This window comes from Ananas comosus, linkage group 22 (assembly GCF_001540865.1).
Source record: "Ananas comosus cultivar F153 linkage group 22, ASM154086v1, whole genome shotgun sequence".
Lineage (NCBI taxonomy): Eukaryota > Viridiplantae > Streptophyta > Magnoliopsida > Poales > Bromeliaceae > Ananas > Ananas comosus.
In genome coordinates this window covers 2,002,998-2,009,897 of record NC_033642.1, presented here as the reverse complement: position 1 = coordinate 2,009,897, position 6,900 = coordinate 2,002,998, and the positions used below count along the sequence as shown (strand labels likewise).

General features: G+C 34.3%; 1 pseudogene; it reads right to left on the bottom strand.

Annotated features, from left to right (window-relative positions):
- LOC109727512 lies at positions 2,703-6,900 on the bottom strand (annotated as a pseudogene).

The window sequence follows — 6,900 nt, the reverse complement described above, 5'->3', positions numbered from 1 at the left end:
ACTGATTTAATGAAAAAAATTAATAAAAAATTAGTGAAATTGATAACAAAAAAAGAAAGATAAAACCACAGGGTACGAAAATGATACACTTTAAAATGCAGGGTACTAAAGTGAGAAAGTGTGAAACCACATGGGTGGTGTTTGAAGTTTTTCCATAAATTTATATGTAACTGTTAATCAAGAGATTGGATAATGGTATTAATCCCTCGACGAAAGTTATTACTACTATTCCGCCAAAGAGAACAATTTTTGGCCGGAATAAAATATCCCGGTCAAACATAGCTATTTTCTAGTTATTTCGGAATAGTTTGGAATAAACTATTCCATCTTTTTGGTAAAATAGTACTATTCTAAATTTTAATTCAAAACTTTATTAATATTATAAATTGAATTAAATTAAATTAAATTATGTAGACACAATATATTATATATTATGATAAATTATTATTATTATTATTATTATTATTATTATAAAATTATTAATTGTACTATATAAATACATATTATTTGTACTTAAATATTGCAAATAAAATAAACTATACTTAAATATGATAATAAATTATTTTTATTATATTTATATTGTAGTAGAATTTGAAAAAAAAAAAAATTTACTTAATCATATTTTATAATAAATTACTTTTATTAAATTATATTTTATATCAAATTCAACCACCATTATTTTTCACCATTCTCTACTATTTCATAAATTTAACCAAATTCAATTTAAATTATTCCTGAGAATAGCAGTATTATAAACCAAACATAATTTTATTTTTATTTCTAACTATTTCAAAATAATAAATAAAAATAAAATTATTATGCTAATATTTATTCTCTTCCAACCAAACAGGATTTAATAATGTACAAATCTTTTAATTAGGATCACTCCAAACTTCAAGTGACTACACTCATCAAGAAGCTAAGGACATGACTGATGAGTCATGAGAACATTAAATTAACTTACGCTTTAGGACCACTTTTAGCATATCTAATCAATCATTAGGTATCCAAAAGTTGAACCGTCAAATCAAGTCTCTGTCTTATCAGAAGTACGCAAGCTTTCGTGCTATCAATTATTTTCGACAACAAAACACTTATGCTATCAATTATTTTTGACGACCGAGCACTCAGACTAATAATTTATATCGTTAAAAGTAATTTACAATACTTTTAATGTTTTACTATTTTTTAAAACTACATAAAGAGAGAGAGAGAATTGATCTTCTGCATTTTAAAAAACGAGTATTTATACTTGTGACTTTTTAACAGTCGAATCGTCTCAAGATTAGTACAGTACTATTAAGTATGTGTCTTATTAAGTTTTTTATATTAGCACTACATAGATCTTGAAGCGACTTGACGGTTAAAAAATTACAAACATGTTCAGCTCCTATATTTCAAAAAATACATGAGCTCAACTCTCTCTCTCTTTCTCTCTCTCTCTCTCTCTATAATTATAATAGAATACTATTAATAGCACAAAGTCATTGATATTATTAGATTTTTGTTCTTGGATGAAAGAATATTTGGTTAGAATGATAGTGGTCCCTTAGGATTGAGTGAGTGGTTGATGGAATAGTATAATGTAAAGAGTGAAAATGATCAAAATGGTAGATCTAACAGCGAAAAATTTAGTAGCACCAAGTACTTGATATTATTGATAGCATAGTAGGCGGACTATATAAATATATATATATATATATATTCATTATCCAGTAACAAGATTCTCAAAATAGAGAACAGAATTATTGAACTTAAAATCAATTAAAAACAGTTTGTATTACAAATGTTCATACATTGGCAAACCCACAAGACCAGCATTCTCATGGAAATATATTTAGACTCCTATTCTGAAATTCTCAGATATTCAGATGTTATGTACACTAACTTTTTTTTGTTCTCAACTCAAGAAGCTATAAGTAGACAAGTCCTATTTTGTAATAGTACAGATGTAGATTGAGCACCGACCTCATAGATGTCGACTCGAGCTAAGTCAATAGTTATTTTATTATATATATATAAAAAAAAAAAGAAGAAAATGAGAAAAAAAAAAGAAATTGATATTGCATAAAGCTATTTTTGATACTGTTTACTGTATATCTATTCCGATATACTTTGACAATATCAAAACTAGTTCTCACAATATCAATTCCAAAAAAAAATATATATATATATTCACAGAATTTTAATATATATATATATATATATATATATATATATATATATATATATATATATGAATATGAGTTAGACTGGACTACTATTAATAGCAAAATCTCATTGTTGCTACCAGTTTTTTAGCCTTTGGATCAACTTTTTCATTATTCTAACCATTGGATTAAATACTATAACCCAATGGGGACCACTCAACCCTAGGGGGATCACTCAACTCTAACCGACTAATATCATTCTGACCTTACAATTTTTCGTCCAAGGGTTAAAAATTTGATAGCAAAAAGATCATTTTACTATTAATAGTATTTCAGCCTAAATATATATATATATATATATATATATATATATATATATAGTGTAGAGCTACTATATTATTAGAAGTATAGAGGATTTGATACTTCTGACTTTTTGACTTTTGGATAAAAAATTTTACGTTTGGAATGATTACGGTCATTTCTATGATTAAGTAGTACCCCTAGAATTGAGTGGTCCCCACAGGATTATAATATTAATTCAACAGCTAAAAATGATCAAAAAAAATTAATCTAAGAGCCAAAAAGTCAGAAACTTTTGATAATATAGTAACTCTACTCCGTATACCTATGCACATAATGGTAATTAGAGGTGTCAATATAGTAATGGTTAATAACAACCAAGCACTCCCAGTTTTACGCTGCACCGGGTCCGCCACGTTAGCCATGCACCAGCCGAAGACAATTTCTTTTTTGCGCCACCAAACATGCGGTCCACGGCCTACGCGGTGCGCCGAGTCCACCGATCATCGGCATCCTCCTCCTGCTCACGGCTCCGCCATCTTCTTCTCGCCGTCCGATCCGGGATCGGCGGCGGAGATCGCGGACGGCATCCGCTCCCCGATGAGCGCGCGCACATCGGCCATGGACGGGCGCAGGCTCGGCTGCGCCCCGACGCAGCGCGCGCCGGCGATCTCCGCCGCCGCCGCCGCCTCGGCCTCGGCGGCGGCGGCGTCGAACCCCGGGCGCCCGCGCAGCCGCGGATCGAGCAGGCCCTCGGCGGGCGGCGCGGCGATCGCCGGCGCGATCTCGGCCGTGAGGTTGCGGCCGTCGGATCCGACGGCGGGGCGGCCGGTGAGGGTCTCGAGGAGGAGGACGCCGAAGGCGTAGACGTCGGAGCTCTTGGAGAGGATGCCGGTGCGGAGGAAGAAGGGGTCGGCGTAGCCGGGGGAGGCGACGGCGACGGAGAGGGAGGGGGAGGGGGAGAGGGAGGCGGAGAAGCCGAGGCGGGCGGAGCCGAAGTCGCAGAGGAGGGGGCGGAGGCGGGGGAGGGGGCCGAGGAGGACGTTCGAGGAGGTCACGTCGCCGTGGACGACGACGACGGCGCCGGATGCGGATGCGGATGCGGAGTGGAGGTGGGCGAGGGCGCCCGCGACGTCGTAGAGGATCCGCGTCCGCGCCGCCCACGGGAGCGGCGCCGCTGAAGCCGCGGGGGGAGGGTGCCGTTCGGGGCGTACTCCAACACCAGAGCCCCCTCCTCCTCTGCAACCAAGGCAAGAGTTTGTTCATCGTAAGCGCTAACCAACTATTCCAAGCACCCATAGAAAGAGCGCACTCATCGTACCACAGTGCTCACAGACTTCTTCGACCTGACTCAACCAATCCAATCTGAACATTAGGCTTATTGTTAAACACTTATCGTACCACAGTGCTCACGAGCTTCTTCGACCTGACTCAACCAATCTGAACATTAGGTTTATTGTTAAAGATTTTACCGTTAGATTTTTTGTGAACTGCACCTTCTGAATTTTTTAGGCTCATCCGACTCAAGTTATTAGTTTCCTGAGCTTATTGTTATGGAACAGAATATTTGATCTATTTGAGCCCAATAATAAATAGCCAATAGTGTTGACCACCCAAATGTAAGACCGTCTTATATGCCGTTGAAATTCGTGCCGATGATCTATTTGACCCAAACTCTGCAAGATAAGGGTTTGTGGATGGTAAGCGTTAATCAACTATTCCAAAATCACGTATTGATAGAAAGCGCTCGCAGTCTTCGACCTGACTTGTAGACCGCACCTCCACTTAATTTATTAGTCTCATCTAACTCAACTTAGGCTTATTGTTGGGGTACGATATTTGACCTAATTTAGCTCAATAATAAATAGCCAATAGTGTTGTCCCAAATGTAAGACCGTCTTATCTGTCGTCCATGAACTTTGAAATTCGTGCCGATTTACGTGATGAACAGTCGAAGAAACTGTCTCATTTTGAACACGAGACGGTCTTATCTACCGTCCATTATTTTCAAACCTCGATTTACTTACGTGATGGACGGTGGACGGAAGTATCTCACGTTTAGTGTGCCGAAAATCGGAGCATGCACATGGTTATTACTGTACTGTAATTATAGTTATAGTAAAATTTAAATATACTGTGTGACTTTATATTTTTTGAATTGAATTGTTATAATAATTAACATGGTACAATGATCCCATGGCGAAAAATCAGAGTAATTTTAAAAAACATAGATAATCTGAAATAATTTTTTTATATTAGAAAGTAATTACGACGATTCAATAGTCTCACATTACATGGATAAAAAATATAAAAATTCGAAGCTCTAACACTAATAACAAGGTACTTATACATTTTAGCTTTAATAATGTAGAACTCAATAAATTATTAGTGTTATTGTAAGTTATTAATACTAGTGGAATAAATATCACACTCCAACTAAGACATGACCAACTATATATATATAGTATATGAATTTTACACTGTAATCATCCAATTTCTCATATTTACTCACTAGTTTTAAAAAGTTTTGTTGGTACCAAAAAAAAAAAAAAAAAAATCTAAAAGATGATTTTAAACTCTTAAAGGTGATGTTTGAAAATCAAAATAAATAATTCAAAAAAATTTATTCCGTATAAAAATTTTTAGCGTGATTAAAACTTTGATTTTTTCCTCTTAAAATTTTTTTATAATTATGATTCGGTAAAATAACATATTTTACAAAAAAAAGTGATTTATCTTATCCAAAAAATAATTTCTAAACCGAATATAGTATCTAATTTTAAATATTTCATTATATTGTTTATCTATCAAATATATAAATTTTTCAAAAAAATTATGAAAATATTTAGACATTTAATCAGAACCGTATATCAGTGATAGCATTTTTTGCTCAGGACTGCTGTTTATGGTAGTAAAATTTTTTTTTGACAAGCCTAAGTTTACAAATTTAAATTTTAACGACAATATATAGAAATTCAAAATTTTCAGTCAAAAAGGACACAAAAAAAAACCCTACTTAATTTAGTTAGTTTTAAAATTCTTTTTTTTTAGAAAATAATTAAAAAAACCTCATAAAATGAATTAAAAAATTATTTTTGATATGTAAAATATTTTTTTATTTATTTGATTTGACGTAAAAATATTTTTATAAAAATATAAAATATTGAAGTTTCCGTTTTTCGTTGTTTTCAACGAAAAACAAAAATTTAAGCTACATAAAATTTTTTTCATTCATTTTTTTTCTCCGAACAAAATAAATGTGAATTTTTTTCAACCAAATAAAAATTGATGAAAAAATATTTTTTTCTACAAAGCAAACAATTCAAACTACAGAACGAAAATTTTTTCATTGAAAACTTATTTTCACGGAAAATTATTTTCAGAGATTAACGTTGAACCGAACGTCCCCCGGTAAGAGGAGGTGACGAGAATCAATGAGCGAAACGACCAAGTCAAATTTGCTTCTATTTTTTTTAAGGGTGAACTTCAATGATTTTTTTATTTTTTTACTTTTTTACTTTAATATCATGTGATTTAAAATATATTAATTTAATATTTTAGAGTTTTTTTTTTCATTATTTGTTAATTTTTCGTTAAATTATATACAAAAAAAATATTTCAGATACTCACTTATAGTTTATCAAATATTCACTTTCGTACTTTTTAATTTTAATTGTCACTGATTAAACAGAAAAATAATAAAAGGAATAACAAAAAGAAAAAAAATAAAATCACGGGATACGAAAGTGATACGTTTTTTACCATGGAGTATAAAAGTGACACACTTCAAATCATAGAGTATTGAAGGGAGAAAATCCGAAACAACGGGGTGGTATTTAAAGTTTTTTTTTTTTTCAAAAAAATAATATTAATTAATTAATTAAAATTATTTTTAATTATTATTATTAATTAGATTTGCTCACCGCGATCGTCGCAGTAGGCGAGTTCTAGTTTTATCTTTGCCACTGATATAACGGAAAAAAAAATAATGAAATGGATAAAAAAAAAAAAATTACAGGAATGCGAAAATAATATACTTTAAACCATAGGGTACTAAAATAAAAAAGTGAGAAACTACGGGATGGTTTTTTGAATTTTTTTTGGATGATATTAATTAATAAATTAAATTTAATTTATAATAATTATTATTAATTAGATTAGATTTGCTCACCGCGATCGTCGCAGTAGGCGAGGAGGCGCACGATGTTGGGGTGGCGGAGGCGCCGCAGCAGCTCCAGCTCGAGCGCGAACCTCCTCCTCCTCCTCTCCCTCCTCCTCCGCCGCCGCCACCACCGCCCTCACCGACCGCCGCGCCGCCGCGCCGCCAGACGCGGCGGCGGCGGAGGACGGCGGCGGCGGCGGCGGCGGCGAGGAGGGCCACGATGAGGAGGGCGATTACGAGCGCGGCGGAGAGGGCGACGACGACGGCGAACGAGGTATCATCGTCCAT